General features: G+C 39.1%; 1 protein-coding gene across 5 annotated transcripts in view; it reads right to left on the reverse strand.

Moving 5' to 3' along the window:
• Window positions 1–21945, reverse strand: part of LRRC8D (leucine rich repeat containing 8 VRAC subunit D) — a 109387-nt gene that overhangs the window by 52134 nt on the left and 35308 nt on the right. The window lies entirely within an intron of this gene.

Genomic DNA, 21945 nt, shown 5'->3' on the forward strand with positions numbered 1-21945 from the left:
CACATCCTGAATAAATTCTCTCCTTACCCCTAAGCAATTTCCTCATCTGTAGAATGAGGGTAACAGTACCAAACCATATAGAGACATGCAAAGCACATAGAATAATGTCTCACATATAGCAGATACCAAATAAATGTTAATTAATTACACCTGCCTGCTCCAACCTTATTTGCCTTTTAAAGTTCAGTCTACATCAACTCCCTGGATTGCTCCAGGAAGAGTTAATGGCTCCCTCTTCAGTTTTTGTGATTTAAAGATTTTTCATAGTCTCATTTATGAAATTTATGTCCTGGCTAAAGTACACATGCCTATTTCTCCAATTAGAATGCAAAGGTGGTGTTTCATTTATATTTCTGTCCTCGATGAGGCTAGCGTAGTGTGATGGGTATAGTCAGTCCCAAATAAATAACTGCTGAATTCACTCATGTATACTCTCATTAGTCAATCGCTAATTAATTTTAAAATAAATTTGCAGGGAAGATGATTACACAACACACATAATTAGAACAAATATATCTATCAGTGCCACATTCAGTTAGTCTCATTCACCTATGACTTAGGAAAAAAGAAATAATTCCTTGAACGTAACACTGTAAATGAAGTAACATCATGGGTTTAATGAAGAAATCTGTTTTTGTTATATTTTCGAAGTATACAACATCGCAGCATATGATACCATCTCATCCAGTTTCCTATCCATGTCCACGTCCTAACAGAATCGTCCAGACTGAGCATGTCCAAGGTCTGTTAATAGCAAGACTGCTGGCCAGCTCTAGTGCTTAACAAATGTTTCCTTATATTGAGCTTAAGTCAGTCTTCTTATAACTTCTACTCATTAATTCTAGCTCTGCAATTTATATTAATAAGGTTTCTACCCCAAGGAAATCTATAATTGGAACCACAGTATTCTTGATTGCAAGCTGCATCCTCTCTCTATAGTTCAAACAAAAGGAGAGGAAAAACTATTGAATTTATAGCAGGAGAAAAGTTTTTATTGCTTATTTTCTTTCAGCTGAAGTGCTGAGAATGGGTGTCAATAAGCTGGAGATAAATGCACTAAAGAGCAGTAGACAAAGCCTAGCAGGTAAATGAGGTGGTCAAATACAGAGCAATGAGGTACACAGAAGTGCACGTAAAAGCAAGGCCTGCAGTCAGACAGCCGTGCTTACTGGACAACCTAACCCCTCATGGGCTACATCCCATCAGACTTCGATACTTCCACATCTTCCCACCCTACGATGACCACAGTTTCAGGCTGTACATGGTTTCAAACTAGAGGATATTAACAGCTGAGCATTTTCTCATTCTTTCTGCTCTACGTCCGACGAGCCCATGAAAACTCTCAGCAGGTTCAATGCATCTCAGATACATTCAAACACAACCTAGAATTTTTAAATAAAAAACAAACAGAATACTATGGCCTAAAGGATGGGATCACTACTTGCATAACGAAACAGCCCCTGCCATCTGGGCATAGCTTTCTTCTTATATTATTTGCTTATCGAGGGGTGTTGCAACATGGTCTTACAGATCAAAAAGGCAGCCTTGGAGAGCAACCGTTGAAGCTCATAAAATCTGCTGAACACTGCTGATCCATCCTTGGAGAACAGATCTAAGGACTAAAAAGGATTGTTACATCATTACTGTCTCATAAAACCTAAAAGTAGATTTTCAACAGGCCACATTCATTGGCTTCTGAGAAGTTTTACAAAGTGATATTGTTTAGTCATGGCAAGTATATAGCACTGGATTATAAGTAGATAATATTGAAGATGAGAAAGATAACAAATTATCACGCCATTTAAAAACCTATAGCGCAACACATATACATGGAATCTAAAACAAAATGGTTCTGAAGAACCTAGGGGCAGGACAGGAATAAAGACGCAGATGTAGAGAATGGACTTCAGGACACGGGGAGGGGGAAGGGTAAGCTGGGACGAAGTGAGAGAGTGGCATGGACATATATACGCTACCAGATGTAAAATAGCTAGCTAGTGGGAAGCAGCTGCATAGCACAGGGAGATCAGCTCGGTGCTTTGTGACCACCCAGAGGTGTGGGATAGGGAGGGTGGGAGGGAGAGGCAAGAGGGAGGGGATATGGGGATATATGTATACGTATAGCTGACTCACTTTGTTATGCAGCAGAAACTAACACAACACTGTAAAGCAACTACACTCCAATAAAGACGTTAAAAAAAAACCTATAGCGCTATCATTCTGAATACTTTTCTCACTTTTGGATTTCTGCTGTTATCATTTACACAAATGCAATTCCCACCTCCCAGTGTGTTCCTGCCAGCCCTGCGCATGCTTCTATAAAAGGGAAGATATCAAGCTTACTCATGTTAGCAGACTCTGACACGTCTCAAGATAAAATGGAACCATACTTCCTTTCAACTATTACTAGGATTTCTTCAGCTTAGGAACAAGCACCAACACTATGAAACGTCCTGCTTCTAATTAAATATACCCAGTTTACTGGTGAAGAGTTTCTGCAAAATAATGTGGCCATCTATCAGTGTTTGCAGTGACCATCAGTAAAACTCAGACAATACCATGTCACATATGTCACATGCTCGGTCACATGCTGGACCCAACTGGGTTAACTGTAGTGAAACTACATGTAAGGCTATGAAGTATAGCTAGTCTCCAAGTTAGGAACAGACTACACTAGCCAGATTAATGTCATGTTATCCTGGAACTCAAAATCCACTTTCCTTAAAAGAAAAAAAAAAAAAAGGAGAGGGGGTAAATAATAAGAATTACTTTCCTAGACTTAGCTATAAAAAATTTAAGAAATAATGGTAAGAGCAGTAAACACTTATAATGTTTTTTTACTATATACAAGGCACTGTTTAAGCACTTCACAACAATCTTATAAGGTAGGTACTATCACTCTCCATTTACAAATGATGAAACTGAGGCAGAGAGAAGCTAAGTAACTTGACCAAGGTCAAAAAGCTGGTAAGTGGCAGAGGGGAATCCTAACACAGGTAATCCTAACACAGGTAACGCTTACAAATCACAATGGGATAAAATGAACAGTTCTTCTAAAATGCAGTTGTTCTGCATGTTCCTTTCTCCAGGGTCCCTCTTGCCAGGGGCCTGAAGTAAACACTTGTCAGTATCTAAGACATCCCACAGCCAACTCCAGTCTGAAACCTTTGCACTGGTCCTGCACAACCTGTTACAGTAGCCATTAGCCAAACATGGCTACTTAAATTTAATTTTTGAAATTAAATTAAAACTAAATAAAATGAAAATTTCCGTTACTTGATCACACGACCCACTCTTCAAGTTCCAGTGGCGACCCTACTAGAGAGCAGATAAAATATTTCTATCTTTCTAGGAAGTTCTACTGGATATTGGGCTGCCTGACACACTTTTTCCATAAAGGGCCAAACAGTAAATATTTTAGGCTTTGCAGGCGGTATGGTCTTTGTAGCAATTACTCAACTCCACCAGTGTAGTGCAAAGCAGTCACAGACAAAACATAAACAAATAAACATGGCTATGTTTCCAAAAAGTAGGCAGCTGTCCCACTGGCCACGGTTTACCAACCCTCATTCTAGATGACTAGAGTTTCCATGTATATTTCCCCCTAGTTTTGGATCTGCAACTTCTCTTCCTTAACCAGTGGAAAAGAGAATTGTAGCAGGAGTATAGACTCTCCCTGTGCTCTCTGTGGAGAGAAACATGCGCCATGTAACTCTCTCATTTCATCTCTTTCCCCTCACAAGGTGCAAGTGCACATACTCCAACCTAAAAGTTCTTAAGAAGCTGAAAATCAGATGGGGGGGCCCCATCCTCAAAGGTTGACTTAGTAGGTTTAAGGTGGAGCCCAGAAACTGGCATGTCAAATGAGCCTCCATGGTTGTTTTAATCCTGGTGGTCTGTGGACCACCGTATGAATAACACTGCTAGCCTTTCAAACACTAGGTGGGAGAAGGGAATGAAGAGCTAGCTGGTAAATTCCCCTCTAGTAGGTGTAATCCCAAACCACAGAGAGAAAGCTATCACTTAACCCCAGCAGTTCCCAGAAATGTCCAAGAGTCACTTGAGCAGATTAGAGGGCAAAGGAGGCCTCAAATGGCTCCAGCAGGAAAGAGCTCAGGGTAGAAGGAGGCCTGGGGAAGACAGGTATCTGCCTGGCTTGGAAGGCAGGGGACAAAGAAGCTTTTCAAAAGGACCTCAGGAACCGACATGCCCCACCACACTCCCAGCCGGTGGAGACCCATCCTGTCTGGTGTTCCTGGAGCCCAGAGGCAACGCAAGGAATCTTCAAGAGCCTATCTTTCTTTATCTTTTCTTCCTTTATAAATGGATTCATCCACCATTAGCTGTGACCGTGCACAAGTTCCTCAACATCTTGGTGCCTCAGTTTCCTCACAAAATGAAACAAAGCGTATAAAGGGTTCTTGTGAAAATCAAATGAATTAACATTTGCAAAGCAATCAGAACACTGCTTGGCACAGAGCAAGTGCTTTATAAGTGCTTGTGAAAGAAATAAAAATGCCATTTAACATTTAATAATCACTTCCTATGTGTCAGGTATAGTGTTAGATGTAAAGATACAAAAATAAAGAGCACCTCAGAGGAGATGGACGTGAAAACGTTGTCTGACGCCACGTTTATACGGCACACAGTGCTGTGTGCACTTAAAAGATAAAGTCCTACAGCTCCGCCGCACTGCTGTACGTATAGTTCATATACCGCACCATGCCCCTTGGTTAAGATGGCAAATTCACGTTACGTGCTTTTTACCACAATAGTAAAAACATCACAAATGAATATGAAGGAGAGGATGTGAGGAGACAGGGGAAAGGAAGTTGACTGCTGTAGTCTGGGATTGGACAGAAGCAGGAGGGATGCACTGGGGATGTAACGGAAGACCCAGTTTCTAAGTGGAAGACTGGATTCCATGCACTGGGGACGGAGCCCAGAGATGCGCCGAGGAGTTGGGCCAGTGATCTGAGACGGTGTTTATCGTGCATTATTAAACCTCCAGCGACTGTGGAAAAAAAACACCGAAACCCCCCCAAAAAATGAAAAACAATTTAATATCATTTATCGTGACATATATATATATAAAACTATACCTATAGTTAACAATACACTATTGCATGTTTGAAACTTGCTGAGAAAATATCTTAAAAGTTCTCATCATAAGAAAGAAGACTTTAACTATGTGTGGTGATGTTAACTAGACTTGAGGTGATCATTTTGAATATACACAAATATTGAATCATTATGTTTCATAGCTGAAACTAATATAATGGTATATGTCAACTATATCTCAATATAAAAAATATTATCAATCAGAAAATCGGAGCCCTCTCATTTTTCTTCCAGGATAAAACGATTTCAGAAATACTCTTCAGTAATGACTTTCACTGCAGATTTATGTGGTTGGAATGTTTTGTGATATATGATAGTATCTTCCTAGAAATGAGAATTTGTCATCTTCCTGAAAAATAAAAATCTTATTACTATTCTAACCAACCAACCAACCAACCAACCATAACAACAAAAACCTAAATGTCAAGAGTGTGTCCGGTGGCCCAGAAGGCCCCAGGCCACCTACCCACCTGCCTGCACCTCCTCTGAACTGTGTCCTCTCTCTGCCCTATAGTTTGCTCGGCTCAGCCAGGGTGCACTTCTCCAACCACCCAGCTGTTATGCGGCATCTACGTCTGTGTTTCCTCTAAGCAGAATGTTCCTGATATCCCACCCTCCAGGTCTCTGCTCAAGTGTCACCTCATCAGAAAGGCCCTCCGTGACCACCAACACCACCTTCTCCCACTGCTCTGTTTTCTTATCATGCCTGATTTCTCTTATTAGCACTTATTACAGGAGAGCTAACAGATTTCCATAGAATGTCTACTTATTAGCCCCATTTACTCTATGGTCTCTGGGAGGATCAGGACTTTTGTTATACTCACTACTTTTCTCCAGCTCCCAAAACAGTGTGTGGTGTTCAGCAAATGATCAAAAACTCTTTATGACATGAAATAATAAGAATATGAAGAACACATAATGGACCCTTATTATATCATGGTATTTTTGTAAAAGCCAGGTAGTCAAATGTTTTGAAGCCTCTCACTTTTAATCACAAGCATATTTTAAAACTTATAGTCTAGTAAACTCCTCCCACATTAAACAAATTAAATAGCAATATCTAACTGTCAAAAGGACGTCTGAATTTTGAACCAAATCCAAAAGATTCTACCTGGTTACTTAACGTATAAAGTAACATTGGTTTATAGCTTCATTTAGGTATTTTGTTTAACTTCATAATGATCTGACAGGATAAAGATGGGATAGATATTTCCCCCACTTAATAATGGGAAAATAGCCAAGAGAAGTTGCCTTGTTACACACACCCAGATCAGCAACAGGGTTGGAAACAGAGACACACCTTTTCCTTCTCACAGACTCTCCTGAGTCATTAGGACCAAATGATTCAAATTCCACTTATGAGATAACCCTATCATGGAAACTACTGAAATGACAGTCATGGCAAAGTCTTAGTAGAACCAAGAATTAAATGGATATATGAATAAACACCCTCATTAACCAATGCAGCCCGCCTCCTCTTCTACCAACCTCTGAACATCTTCAGCCTATTTCTTAAGGCATTATCCTTACGTTTATCTATGAACATCATAGATACTCTAAATGCCACCTTTTGGCTATAAGTCATATTAAACATCTACACTCAGATTACTGCATATTTCGTCACTACTAGACGATACTGACATCCCATGTCAGTACATGCTGAATGGAGAGGAGGCCGGGTCTGCAAACGAATGGTAACATGTAGACATATGGCCCCAGTCCTGAGCAAGGATGTTTTTCCAGGTGATAAAGTCATTGCAGTATAACAATAACCCTCATTACTCCTGACCTGAGGCACATCCAAGTACAACACCTCTTCTCAATAAACAACAGCAAAAAAAGAGTTTCGTACTTCTGAAGGAACAATGAAGGAAAACAGATTTATCGCTTAGGGGGCAGATGGTCCAATTCCATCTTGTTACAGATGAGAAAACTGAGACCCAAATAAGTTAAAAGATTTGTCTAAAGCCGTACAGCTAGTTTTTGAAAGAGCCACAGCTAGAACCCTAGCCTCCTGCCTCCCAGTCCAGAGTTCTACATTACAAGCTTGATAATCCATACAAATTGGACTTTTTCCTCCTAGTTTTTCCCTTTAATGATCTTTTAGGTTTTGAGCAGAGGAAAATTAGTCATGAAACAAAGTGCCCCCAGACTGTTTGATCATTAAGTGCCCCATAAATATTTGAGTCAACTGAACCAAATCTGGATATGACTTATCCCCACAAGATGCAGAATGTTTAATACTTAATTTAAGGCCATCCCATTTGTGATTTTTGGTTTCCATAGTGATAAATAACATTTACTGCTACATGTGGCCTGGCTTACATCTATGAACAAGCACTTCCTGATGAATGGCAACTCCCACAAGATATAATTTCCCAGATATTTTAGACAGCTGATGAAGGAAAAACATTCCCCATAGAAAAGATTAATAACTGATTGGGTCATTCAGCATTGAAAGGCGCTCTAAGTTTGCTATGATACAGCTGATACTCTGCCCTTATAAATTGGTTTCAGGAACATAAGGGTAAACATTTGGGCTTTATTAGCAAACTTAACAGAGAGGACTATAAAATTTAGAATTGTAAGAACCACACCATAAATTTGATTCAATAGTTTTCAATCCTACACAACGACAAAGATGTATTTCTATTTTAACTCTTCAATCATGAGTTTCAGTCTTACAGAGGACCCTGTGACACGCCCGTTCTACTATAACCAGCATATTTGGAACATAACAATGCTGTTAGTCCATTCTGGATATGAACATGGGGGTGACGCACAAAGGAAAAGCCACGGAAAGAAGCCATGAGCTTCAATCACCACCTAGTCCTTCACTGCCTTCAGCTGCCTTTTATGAGGGGTCGTTCTGTAAGAAGCAAGCTTATCAAAAATGTTCCAGGTGTTAGGTCATTAAAAATATAAGAAGAAAATAAAAAGGGTATATATGTAATTACACTTGCAGAAATATTTTTGTTCTCCTAGCATCATCTTCCCAGAAGGCTGTGATATAGAAACTGATTTTCATTTCTTATTTTTCAACTTTGTGTTGACAGCTTTGAGGGGTTGTTGAGTTAGAGGGAAGGGGTCAAATATTTTTCAAAGAGGACAGCAGGTTGAATTAGTATCTTGATGTTCCCTGGGTCTCTATGATCTCTCCCCTGTGCGATTACAGAAGCCTGTACACACTGTTTCTAAGAACATTTCAACAAAATTGCCTTTGGTGAGAACAAGACAACTGTTCACAGTATGGACAGAATAAGTAAATCTTCTGCACTAGAAGCCTGGTTTTAATATGGCTTAAAAAACCATCTTTATTCATCTCAGGTCACAAACTATTCCCACCTAAAATTCCCAAGATTCTATCCCAATTTCAACCCTACACTAATCCTCTCCCAACCTGTGGAAATTAAATACAGATACTGTTCAGTTTCTCCAAAGGACAGCAAAGAGGTCCTTCAACATCAATTGGATATATTTCGCACAATATGGCCATTCTTATGGAAATTCTCTTGGAAATGTGGAATGAAGAAACCAAAGCTGGGAAAAGGAGAACAGACTGCTAGGGTGTTTGGTACAGAATACGACTGGGTTGATTCATGTCTTGCCTCTTCTGTAACAAACAACTGAACAAAGTTCTGGTCACTACAGTAGAAGGACCCCCATAAAGAATAGAGAAAGGTGACTAACTGCCTCTGGGCAGTTTCAGACTTCATGTCTTGGCAGTGAGTGATTTGGCCTGGAAGGGATATGCAACATCTCTGAAAGCAGCTAACAGAATGCTCTCTATGTTCTGCTTCCAGATAATAAGCCATCCATCGTGCACTCTGGGCAACTCCATTCAACCAGTGCTTACCATGAAAGTACCATATAGTTAGCACCATACTAGCTGCTGTCAGTGGTAACTTACATTTCAACTAGCGTACCTGTCGCAAAACAACTTTCATTTAAATTGAAGACAATATATTCTCAGGAAAGTGATTAAGTACAGACCTAAGCCATATCCTGATTTATAAAATATAAATTTTAAATTCTACAAGAGATTGCCAGGTACTAAGGAAGAGATCATTCAAGGAACTGAGCTATACTAGGTAAACAGAGGTATAATGGCCCCAAAGCCAAAAGAAGGTAAAAGCTACAGATGCCCAAAAGCAAAACTGGAGAAATATGAGATAGCATCTGAAAGCAATAAGCAAAAAAAAAGTATAACAAACACCTCATAATAGTTTTCAGCAGAGTTTTACTTCACAAAAGAGCCACTGAAGTTATCGAAATAAATCTGTCCACCATCCATACCAAACCACAGGTAACCAGATATTATAGGTCATCAACATGTTCCAACTGCAAATCACCAGAAAGTTTTAAAATGAAGTCAACTGACATAAATCATTAACTCTCAAGATGATAGTTAAAGTATCTTGTTAGTATTCCTGTAAGTAGCAGAAAGAAATGAGTATTAATGAAAAACTGGAACTCCAGTGCTGTCAGAGACCTAGAGATAATTATGCCCTATGTAAATTAATGTAAATGCAAATAGTCTAAGAACTCTAAGCTTTGAATTCTATTCATATATATTTTAAGTCTAAGTGTAAACATATTTTTTTAGAGGGGTAGTTTAAGAGGATCTCTCCTGACTATCTTAGCCCCCAAAGACCGTTAGGTACAGGCACTTAGAAGAAAAGTGTGTTTCTGTGTGTTTTTAATTAATCATTAATGAGGCTCTAAATACCAATTTAACCTTAGGTAATCATCTACTCACTTTAACAAAGTACAAAATAGAAACTTTGTTACATTGTATCACCCATGAAACTGTGACATTTAACCCTAGATATACATAAGATAATTTGACTCTGTAAACATAAAACAGCTGCAAGAGAAGACGGAAGATACTCATCATACTAAATGCTTGGGGTCTGTACCTTCTTGCAGGAGCAAAAAAAAAAAAACTTTTCTTCACTAGCATTTTATCTGTAAACAGCTTACATAACTTTGCAACCTTGAGGCACTAAACACGGGAAGCAACTTCATCATCTATCACTACAATGCAATATTACTAAATATCTCAGAAACAGATTTTGAAGTAGAATTATTAAAGTTCAATTTTATGCCTAAATTGAAGGTACGAGTCTAAATTTAATTGTTCCAAGAATAACACACCGTGACTACCACTGGTTCACTCAAAACTGATCTAACTGAACAAATATTCATAAGGCTGAATTGGGAGGGGTACCTAGTTCCACCCTGTCACTGCTCCCTACAGGGTCTGTTTCCCTTAAACTAAAGCTTTATCTTGAGGAATCCTGTAGCTAAGGAAGGGATGGATGTTGGGACCTACAACTGGGAAAACACCTTCATTATCAGATTGAATTCCTCTGGGGAGGAGCAGAGTCTAAAATGTCTCTCACCAGCTCAGAAAAAAAAATGCTGTTTCTTCAGTTTCCCTTCTAAATACTCCAACTTAAAAGAAAATTTTGCAAAAACATAGGAAAACTTTTGTAAAAGCACTAACAGTTAACTAAATGCTTTTCTTGCCTTAAACGACTACCTGACACCAGGAGAAATGTTAATGTTCATCAATTTTCTAGAAAAACTAAAAGGCAGGCAAACACAATTGAACTTTTTATCTTCTAATTAAGTTGACTAAAGTACCCAAGATCAAGAGAACCCCAAAGGTTCTCAGACCATCAAGGGTGGGGCCTTGAACCTAAGTCTACCACTGGCTTTGATATTCCCCACCTCATCTCTCACCCAATCCTACAACTCTGCATCAATATGGCACCTTGCCCATGTATCCTAAGCTAGAATTCTTGAAGCTAGAATTCTTGAAGTCCTCTCTCAACTCCTGCATCCCCAAGGTTACCGAGTCCTAATGGTTTCACCTTAGAAATCTTTCACATTGGTCCTCTCTTCCCCACTGCCAAATCTAAGCTTTAATCCAAACTCCCTGCCACCCATCTCCACCTACTCCAGCCTATAATCCACAATGCCAACAGTTACATTTCTTTAGAAAAGAAAAAGAACATCTAATCATTACCCTCCCAGGTTAAAATCCCCTGCTGGTTCTAGGATCAAGTCCAAACTTCCTAAGTTGCACGAAACTGCAATACCTGCTTCAGGTGCAGCCATGGCCACACCCCCTGTGAGGTTCCTGCCACACTCAACTGCACCTGCAGTGAGCAGGCCAGGGGAGCAATGACAAAATCTCCATCCAAATAAAACGGCATCAATATGTACATAAAATTCTACATCTTCCCAATTCCTGCTGCAAAGACTCAGTGGGATAAGGAAGACTTTTCTGTACTGAGTTCAGTGGTTGAGAGCATTGGCTAGAAGCCTAGAATCCTCTTGGCCTGTCTCTTTAGGGCTGGTGTGATACTGGGCAAGTTCCTTAATGATGCTGAGCCTAAATTTCTTTGTCTATAATATGGGAATAAGAGTGGGACAGACCTCATTCACGTGCTGTGTCAATTAAACGGCACAATGACATTATGTGGTTTTAGCACAGTGCCTGGCATATCCTGGAAACTCAACAATTAGCTCTTTATTACTGCAAGAACTGATTTGCCTTATGTAAGGGGGGAAATAAAGTGAGATATATTGAAATAAATAAACATCATTGGCATCAGTGAATTCATAAATGCCTTTCATGTGTGTGCGGTGGTAGTCATGGGAGATATTAGGCACATATTTTTGAAGGAATCTGTGCAATCTGAGGAGGTCTGGTAGCATTTATGAATTTAATCTACGGATGCTTTACTTCACAGCCCCATTTTATATAATGTAAAGCTTCTAATTCTCATATCTTAAGATTCTAAACTCTTGGTTTGTCTGCTACACTCAAGGATACATCTTCTCCGAAACAAATAATAAATAATTTGTGCCAAACACCAAACAAGATACTGGGGAATATAAAGATGACTACTGTATTTTCCCACCATTTGAAGGCCATTCTTTGGCTTGGTTGTGTTGGTAGCTTAGCACTTGGAAAGGGAATCTCTTATACTTGGGCCCATTTTCCACCTTTTCTTCCTTCCTTTGCTTATTATGGACAAGGACTCCATATGTAGGTCCCTGAAAATGTGAGTGTTCAACTGCTTCTGCTTAAATTCTGACCTGCCAATAGTCAGTCCACAATGAGGGCAGTTATTTTCTCTCAATCTTCCAATCCCCAAAAGTGTACTTCCTTCTTAAATTGTAACCACAGGAGTCTAGGAAATCTTTAAGAAAAAAAAATTTGTTTAACTAAATGTCTTCACATGAAAAGATGTTCTACATCATTAATCATAGGAGAAATGCAAATAAAGATCACAATGAGATACCACTTCACACTGACTAAGATGGCTATAATCAAAAAGACAGAAAATAATAAGTGTTGGCCAGAATGTGGAGAACTTGAATCTTTATATGTTGCTGATGGAAATGTAAAATGGTGCAGTCACTTTGGAAAACAGTTGGGCAGTTCCTCAAAATGATTAATATAGAATTACCATATGACCCATCAATTCTGCTCCTAGGTATACACCAAGAAAAATGAAAACGTATGTCCACACAAAAACTTGTACACAAATATTCATAACATTATATACAACAACCCCAAAGTGAAAAACAATGCAAATGTCCATCAACAAATGAGAATGGATAAATAAAATGAAGTATATCTAGTTTCAGTTTTGCAAGATGAAAAAGTTCTGGGTATCTGTTTCACAACAATGTGAAACAATCTGTTTCACAACAATATAACACCACCGAACAATACACTTAAAATTTGTTGGCGTATCTATTCAATGGAATATTTGGCAAAAAAAAAAGAAATGAAATACTGACACATTACAACATGGCTGACCTTTAAAACATTATGCTTAGTGAAAGAAGCCAGTCATGAAGGACCTCATATTATATAATACTATTTAAATATCCAGAACAGGCAAATCTACAGAGACAGAAAGTAGACTGGTAGTTGCCAGGGGCTAGGGGGATTGGGGAGAATGGGAATCACTTGTAATGGATACAGGGTTTCTTTTGGGGTGATGAAATATTCTAAAATTGATTGTGGTGATGGTTTGCTCAACTCTGTGAATGTACTTAACACCACTGAATAGTACGCTTTCACTGGGCCAAATGTATGTATATGAATGTTATCTCAGTAAAGCTATTAAAATTATACATGCAAAAAAAGTAAGTGACTTCTAGGTCCTTAGGCTAAAGCCATGATGTAATAAAACCGCTACAACGTTGGGGTCTATATCAGCAAAATTTGCACCAATTTTTCCTTTTAATGTTAAGTGTAAGGATCTGATATATTTGAAATCCTCATTGCCTTCCCTACCCCCTCTGCTATATTCTTACTATACTCTCTCCTCAACAGGTGCTCCATGCTCCTGAGGGATAGGGCTTCAGAGTTACCTAGGGGACCACAAATAGCCAGAAAGAGACTCCAACAGAGAGCCTCTAAGGCCTTAGAGAGACCAGAAAACAAGGCTTCTCCATCCTCTCACCAAAAAGGGGCTTGGTAAGATGCAGGGACAGGCTAGCAGGCTAGAGAGAGGTAGAGAAGCAAGGGAATGACCCACATAAACCAGAACATCTCCATAAACACAATGATCTGGCTATGGTTTGTACATGGTCTGCTGTGAATGCTATAAGCAAATATTCTCAAATGGGGGTCTCAGGATCTCTAGAGACCCACAGATACACTCAAGAATCTGTGACTTCTCCAAAATATCTTTCAGTCCTGTGTTTTCATTTCAGTGTTCATCTGAAAGAAACTGATACAATTTCACACTGGATCATCTGAACCAACCCTTTACCAACACAGTGCCCAGGTATACATTTATGATTACAGTGGCACGGAGTGATCCTTATCAGCAACGCTGACAGAGTGCAGGCAAGCACACACATGACAATGATAAAGGTCAGTTTAAGACACTTATTGATCATCGAGTTAAGACTTTGATTTCATGACACCATGGAATGACAGGCAGTGGAGTACTGTACTATATTAATTGCTACAGGCTAATAAGGAAAAGGACAGAGGCAGACTGGACACATAATTGATGAAGTCATACCAAATGAAGGTCAAATGACATTAAGGCATTCATAATAATGTCTTCACAATGGCATGAAGGTATTATGACAAAGGTTTTGTTTTAGTGGTTCAAAAATTTACAAAGCGGAGGCAATGATAAGAAAAGGAGTTTTGTTCAAGTTGTTTTCAAAACAGTGTAAATGAGTCATTTCTACTATCTATTGACTTCCTTCAGCAGTCTGACACTTGGCTGTATGCTGAAACTGTACAAATTTTCCACATCTGTAAGAACTAAAATTCACAAACATTATATTCCTGTTTCTGATTCTAGCAATCATTGAATTAGATGTATGCTTGATGCTGATTTCAGTAACTCTGGAATGCTAGCCTTATCTTTGAATGTACAAGACACTGACTGCACTAGCAAGGAAACTGGAAATCATTAAAATCATTAAAATTGTAATTCAAGGACTGCTCACTGGCACAGCTGCTATCTGATGGTCCTGAGATGATAGCAAGCAAGGCCTTCAAGTCCATAATGTGCTTCTGAATAACATATTTATTGCCAACAGGTATTTTTTGCACTACTATTATCAAAATCAAAAGACTCTTATGCATTAAGTATATATTAGGACCCGAGGCAACAACTTTATAGTAATTTAAAAAAATCGACGTAGGTGATTTAGTCTCAGCAAAAAATGCATTCATCATGTTTAATTTAAATTTTAATGGTTTAAAATATTGTTTGCATTTATTGGTGATTTTTAAAATGTTTTAATAGTGGTATAAAAGCTATAAGCATAAGGAGTATATATTTTACTTCATGTTTGTACATATTTAGTACAATTAAGCTAAGCTAATTTAAGTCAACGGAAGGAGTTGGCTGAAATGCATGTGTGGGCTGTTTGACAAACGCTTACTATAAGTAATAATATGGGGGTGATTTGGAACATGTTCATTCATTCAAAAAACATTCAAGATCCTACTGTGTGCTAGGTACTAGGATACAGTGTGGAACAAGACAGACATGTCTATGCCTTCAGGGGGCTTAGAATCTATTAGAAGAGGCACACGAATGTAACAAGTGAAATGCCGGAGAGGTAGAAAGTACCACAGAAACAAATGGCAAGGGGACTTCATTTAGTTCAGGGGGTAAAAAGGACTCCCTGAAGAATATGACATTTAAGTTAAGAAAAAGGGAAGAAATAGGAGTTAGCTAGACAAAAGTGAAGCAGCAGAGGAGGAAAGAGCATTCTTGACAACAGACACACCCTGAAGGCTTATCGTCATGAAAGCATAGCAGATGAGAGGAATAGAAAGAAGTTCTGTGAGGCTGTAAGGGGAGTGTGAGTCTGGAGTATGCTGGGAGGTGAGGCAGGGCAATAGCTGTAGATTCCAGATAGAGGCAGGGACTTCCTCTTGCAAGGTCTTGAAGACTCCTTCTGGGGTCTGGCTTTTAACTCCTTAGGCAGGAGTTCTGAGGGCAATGAGAAGTCACTGGAGGGTTTTACACAGGTCACTGACATTGAGCTTTGTTTTGCAAAAACCCCTCGACTTCAGCCTGTACAGAGCACTGGAGGTCAAGGTCAGAGAGGGCAGCTGGAGGCCGCTTCAGCAGGCCAGGCGAGACAGGACGGTGGCCTCACAGGAGTTCTGCACTGCCGCAGCACACTGGAGAGTTTTAAGACATAACGGATAAAATGTAAGAATTTAAGTTTAAGATAGAATTGAGACAACTTGGCAACTCACTGCAGGTTGGAGTTAAATGAGAAGGCTATATAATGGAAAATGGCCAAGTGGGAATGGTGGATGGTGTCTTTCACCAGAAGGAGGAAGAATTGCAAATCCTTGTAAGTTGAGGACCACCTGCATTCAAAGGCTGCTTTGTACAAGCTGTTTGAAAAAGTATTTTTGTTTTTCTTGCAATTTCAGACCTCTGCATCTATTATGAATAGTTTAAAAAAATACTACTGACTTGCATAATCACTCACACCCAGAGGCGGCAATATTCAAAACAAGCCTGTGTTCTTTTTGGAAAGTCTTGGTTCAAAGACAAAAATCTGAGAACAGACACATCTGTTGATCCTGACTATTGACACGATGCTTCAATGCAAACCCAAGCACTACTTAAGACCTTTCTTTGATGGGACAATAGGCAACATAGGTACTTAGGTTTAAGAGGCTCCCACTCTGCACTTCATGCCTTAGAAACATGGATTTAGGGGCTTCCCTGGTGGCGCAGTGGTTAAGAATCTGCCTGCCAATGCAGGGGACACGGGTTCGAGCCCTGTTCTGGAAAGATCCCACATGCCGCGGAGCAACTAAGCCCGTGAGCTACAACTACTGAGCCTGTGCGTCTGGAGCCTGTGCTCCGCAACGGGAGAGGCTGTGACAGTGAGAGGCCCGCGCACTGCGATGAAGAGTGGCCCCCGCTCTCCGCAACTGGAGAAAGCCCTCGCACAGAAATGAAGACCCAACACAGTCAAATAAATAAATAAATTTATAAAAAAAAAAAAAAAAAAAAGAAACATGGATTTAAATATCAACAGAACTGGGAATTCAAGTTCAAGTGACCAATGCACCTGGCAGAATTTAACCCAGCATTAAACCTCTCCATGCAAATTCACAATTTGCTAAGAACAAACAACTCTGGGAAAAGTTTTCCCATGACCCACACCCTCATGAGCATTTTTAATATTTCAAAAATGCTTAGAAACTGGAACAAAGCAATTTAAAAATCTCAAAGGGTCAGAGCAACTGGAGTTAGCTTAAGAATGCATTATACATGAAAGACACCAAGGCTCTATAAACAGGGCATCTTCTTCACACCAAAGCACAAGAAAACAAAGGAAGAACTAAACTAACACAGACCACAGAAAATATCACATGAAAGGAAATTCATGTCTGGCACAGCCTAGAAGAGAAAAATCTCAAATAAACAGGCTTGGCTTCTGTGGGCTCCCTAAAAGCAAGGAGTAGAAAGAGGAGAATCATTTTTAGTATCACGAAAGTGAGAGACAGACCTTTATTAATGTGCCAGTTTATTAGGATTACTAAGGAAGCAAATAGAAGCAGAGGGTCTCGGGCCACTCTCCCCTGCCTCTGTCTCCACACAACTTGGCCCATTATCTATTCACGGCACTGCACAATCTACCTTCTGGATCTGCCTCTACTTCTTTCCCCAGGGGTCACAGATGGCAAGACCGTTGACATGGGTGATCATTTATTTAATCAACACTCATGTCATTCTTATTATGTGTCAGGCACTATTCTAATGCCTCACAAATAAAAACCCACTTAATCCTAACTACTGCACGAGGCAGGCACTATGACTATTCTTGTTTTATGCACAGGGAACTGAGGCATGGACATTTCGGCTACAAAATTTGCCCCAAGTCAAACAGTGCTAGCAAGTGATACAGCTGAGATTTGAAACCACTTTTAATCATCAGAGCTATAAAGGATATTTTAATTTTCTCCATTATTTCTTATATTTTCATACTTTCTTACAATGAGGATTTACTACTTTTATAATAATGAAAAACTAAAAGACCACTTTTACTTTGAAATACCAAACCAAAATAAATAAATAAATAAAAACAAGGCCTCGAATGCCTCACGTATGATATCATACCTCATTTGTTGGTAGCCAAGAGGCTAGGCCAGATGATCCTCTTTGGATCATTTGCCATGAGATCTTCAATTCTACGCCCTGTTCCCCATTACACAGGCAGTAAGGGGAGCAGAAAATGTAGACAAGGCAGAGATGATGAACATATGGTCCGAAAAACCGTCCTGGGATCTAGTTCTAGCTTACCAGTTGTAGAATCTGGAACAAATGCTGAAGCACTGTAAGCTTCAGTTTTCTGACCTGACAACTGGATATAGGTAATTATAGCTGTCTTCTCGAGTTAACTCACGTAAACTACTTAAAAACACAAAAAAATAAAATAAAAATAAAAACATAAATGTGCCTGGCACAGAGTAAGAGATCACAAAACTGTCGAACACAGGAAAACTAAACTGTCTCAATATTTGCCTATGTAGATTATTCCTGGGCCACAGCAATCCAATAAACCAAAGATTTCATAAAATCATCGAACATGAACAAAAGAAAGAATCTGAGTAAGAACACAGGAAGTTTCGCATCACTGCATTACTCAACAATCAGGGCTAACAGAGTAGAGAGACCATCTTTGAGCCACAGGGAAATGACTCCAGGCCCAGAGGCAGGAATCATGGTACTGCAGTGGAATGTAAGAAAATAGCTACAGTGGTAGGGGCCACATCTGCCTGATGTGCCTTTTTTAAATACAAAGGGTTATGTTTCAAGGAACAAGAAACTTCATGCCTCTGATTCTCCATTTCACTATTTATAAAAGAAAATCATTGAATTGCGTGGCCCCAAAGATGCCTTCCAGCTCTAATAACCTGTACTTCTTTAATGGTATAACCAAATCCTCTTAGTCAAGATGTACTAATGAGTTTCCATCACATTTCTAAGGGATATCACTCTGTCAAGCAAGTGGGTCTTCAAATAGCATGTAGGTAATAAATTTTTTTATGTTGCCCCCTTAGTACCCACAGCAATTCCCTAAAGTTACGTTAAGCGTTCCTGTTAAAAACAATGCTTCTGGGCTTCCCTGGTGGCGCAGCGGTTGAGAATCTGCCTGCCAAAGCAGGGGACACGGGTTCGAGCCCTGGTCTGGGAAGATCCCACATGCCACAGAGCAACTGGGCCCGTGAGCCACAATTACTGAGCCTGCGCGCCTGGAGCCTGTGCTCCGCAACAAGAGAGGCCGCGATAGTGAGAGGCCCGTGCACCGCGATGAAGAGTGGCCCCCGCCTGCCACAACTAGAGAAAGCCCTCGCACAGAAACGAAGACCCAACACAGCCATAAATAAATTTAAAAAAAAACAAAAACAAAAAAACCCATTGACTTAAAAAAAAAAACAAAACAATGCTTCTGGCCCTGTGGTCCTGATATTCTTCTTCTCTCTCAAATATAATATTCACAATTAGGAGCCCGACCCCAAAACAGAGACTTAAATAGAGGAAAAATTAAATGCTACCAACACAGATTTTTACTTTCATAACCTGTTGTATAAAAAATTTTTTCTCTATCCATATCCAACTCCATTTAGTGCTTTCATGACCACCAACTGTGAAGCTGAAAGTGCCATAGTAAAAGCACATAGGAAAGCTAACGCAGCAATGTATCTTGGCTTTTTTAACGTGTTCGGTGCTGTTCCAAAGGACACAGAGGATCACCAGCTGTTCGTTGATTTGCCCAGGAATCAGACACTGATGGTAAAGCTACCGAAGGGGCTCAGGGCATCCCTAGGCCATAGGGCACAGGCAGAGAACAGGAGAGAAGATAAAGACTGTAAGAGAATGAATGTGAGGGCAGAAAAAGAACAGAAAAGGGGCAGAGAGCGAAAAGCTACAGAATCAGAAGGAATAACTACACCATGTGCTTTAGATCTATTAAATTCACATGATAAGTCTCACATCATTTTATCCTCATTTTAAGGACAAGCAAACTGACGCTTAGAGAATCTAGATTACTTTCCTAGGGTTGCACAGCCAATACGTAGCAGAGTTGGTACTTGAACAAAGGTTTTTCCAGCATAAAGCTTGTGACTGAATATGTACTTTGTGACCTCAGAGGGCATCTCTGGGCCCCCTCCCATGGGAGGTTTCAGGTCTCTCTACACCCTGGGTCAAGCACGGACAGCCTCTGTGCCCTCGGTGCTGGGACCTGGACAGTGCCAGGCAGTTGAGCCCAGCTCTGCCTGGCTTTAAAGGAGATCTGTTCCCCATATTAAGCTGAAGTCTGTCTCCCAGCAACTTCCACCTGCCTTTATCCCAGGAGATCATCACATCTGCAGCAAATGACGTTTCCTGTCAAAGCCCCTATCGATAATAACTAAACGGAGGAATGGAAAATGTTAGAAAGTTTTCAAGGAAAATCTCAAAATATCCTATAAAAATTTTTTTTTTAAATCTCAAAAAAATCCTCTAAATTTCCTTTTTTAAAAAATAGCACTTGTAAGGTAAGGGTAACAAGCTTTGGAATTAGTAAACTTACTACAGAGAAGGTTGAACATGGGCTTGTCTTTGGTTAGTTATTTCACAGAGGACGATGTACACCTATTTCTATTAAGAAAGAAATCAGTTGCCTTAAGTTTTAGCATAAAGTATTTACTTTAAAATATGATTAGTTTGAAAGAGATCAGAGTGCAGAGGTTATTTCTTCTAGAAAAGCTGAAAATGTCCACTCCCTTAATCTTGGAATGGTTCAGATAAAAGCCTGCCTTAAGTAGGAGATTTGTAAGCTTTCTTTCCCAGCTCTGATGAAAGCTTACATAGGAATGAATAGCTCATCTAATGTGTGACCTACTACTTAAACTTACTGCTTGGCTTTTAGGTTCCATCCATAAAGTGGGAATACTACTTGGTAAAGTGTAGTTTAAAACTGTTGTAAAAATGTTGCTTTTCGGTCTAAGTGTTACTGTGTCCTGAAACATAAGAATTACTCATCTAGAATGAAACACTTAAAAAAAGGCAGGAAAAAAAAAAAAAAAAGGCAGGAAACTTTATTTTAGCAAATACATAAAATACTTCATATATTTTATTCATTATATGTATTTATAAAATGTATATCAATTTGGCAATTATATAAGGATTATTTTAACACTCAGTATTTTTATTGGTTACTGCCAAAATCATTTCTGCAATTTTAAAATTTTCACTTCACTGTTTACAACCACTTCCTGAAAGCATAAAATTGGAGTTGGCCTCTTTGTCAATGCACTGTTCTAATATCTAGATCTCATACTGGGTCTTTGTGGCAGGACTGATCACAAGTTCATACTTCTTTCAAAGAGCAAAGGATTAAGGAAGCACATAGAGGAATCATCATGAAATAAAAGGATGAAAAGGTAGCTCAAAATTAGTGCCTCTTGACTTTTTCCTAAGAGTAGTTATTAAAGCATTATGGTTTACATTCATAAAAGCAAAGATGACCTATTATACTATCAGTTATTTTGGGGTGAAAGCTCAGGGCTGCAGATAATCCTCCTTCCCTGTATTTACATAATGAGAGGATTATTTCTTTCCTCCATTCACAATTCTTACCCCCAAACCATTTCTCACTTAAGTAATTTTCACAGCTGTACCTGAGGAACAAAAAGACAGAGAGAATGTTATAATGTAGACTTCGACAAGTTAAAACCAGAGTAAAGGGACCACCAGCAGCAGGTCAAAGGCACCAAGCCAACACAGGTAATGCTTAAATAAATGAGCTAACGTGGTAACAAGCCCTGGACTTTTCATCATTGTTTCTCCACTAGTATCTCCATGTATCAAGTCTCTCATTCGGAAATGAGTTTAAAAAAAGAGTCAGATTACTTACCTTACTCCCCCCATCTACTGAACAGTCTACTAATATGGTTTATACTGCAAATATAAAAATTCAATACCTTTTCCAACTTATCTTAGTAAGCATCCCAGAGACTTGATTTCTGATGTCTCTACTTCTTGTAAAATGTCTAACATCAGAATATTATAAAGAAAGCTTGTTAAATTTTACTTATAATTCCTTAAATAGCAATATTTATATTTTTGCATTCCCTTCAAAATTTGTATCTATTTTAACATAGCTGCAACAATAAATGTATTGCGAATGAATTCTTTTTTACACTTATTTCATAACTTTTCTAATTTTTTTTGTACATATCAAAATGTATAATTCTATTAGCTTTAAACAGAATATGACTGCTACTTCGTTTCTAAC

This window comes from Balaenoptera borealis (assembly GCF_965194805.1).
Source record: "Balaenoptera borealis genome assembly, chromosome: 1".
Classification (NCBI taxonomy): Eukaryota; Metazoa; Chordata; class Mammalia; order Artiodactyla; family Balaenopteridae; genus Balaenoptera; species Balaenoptera borealis.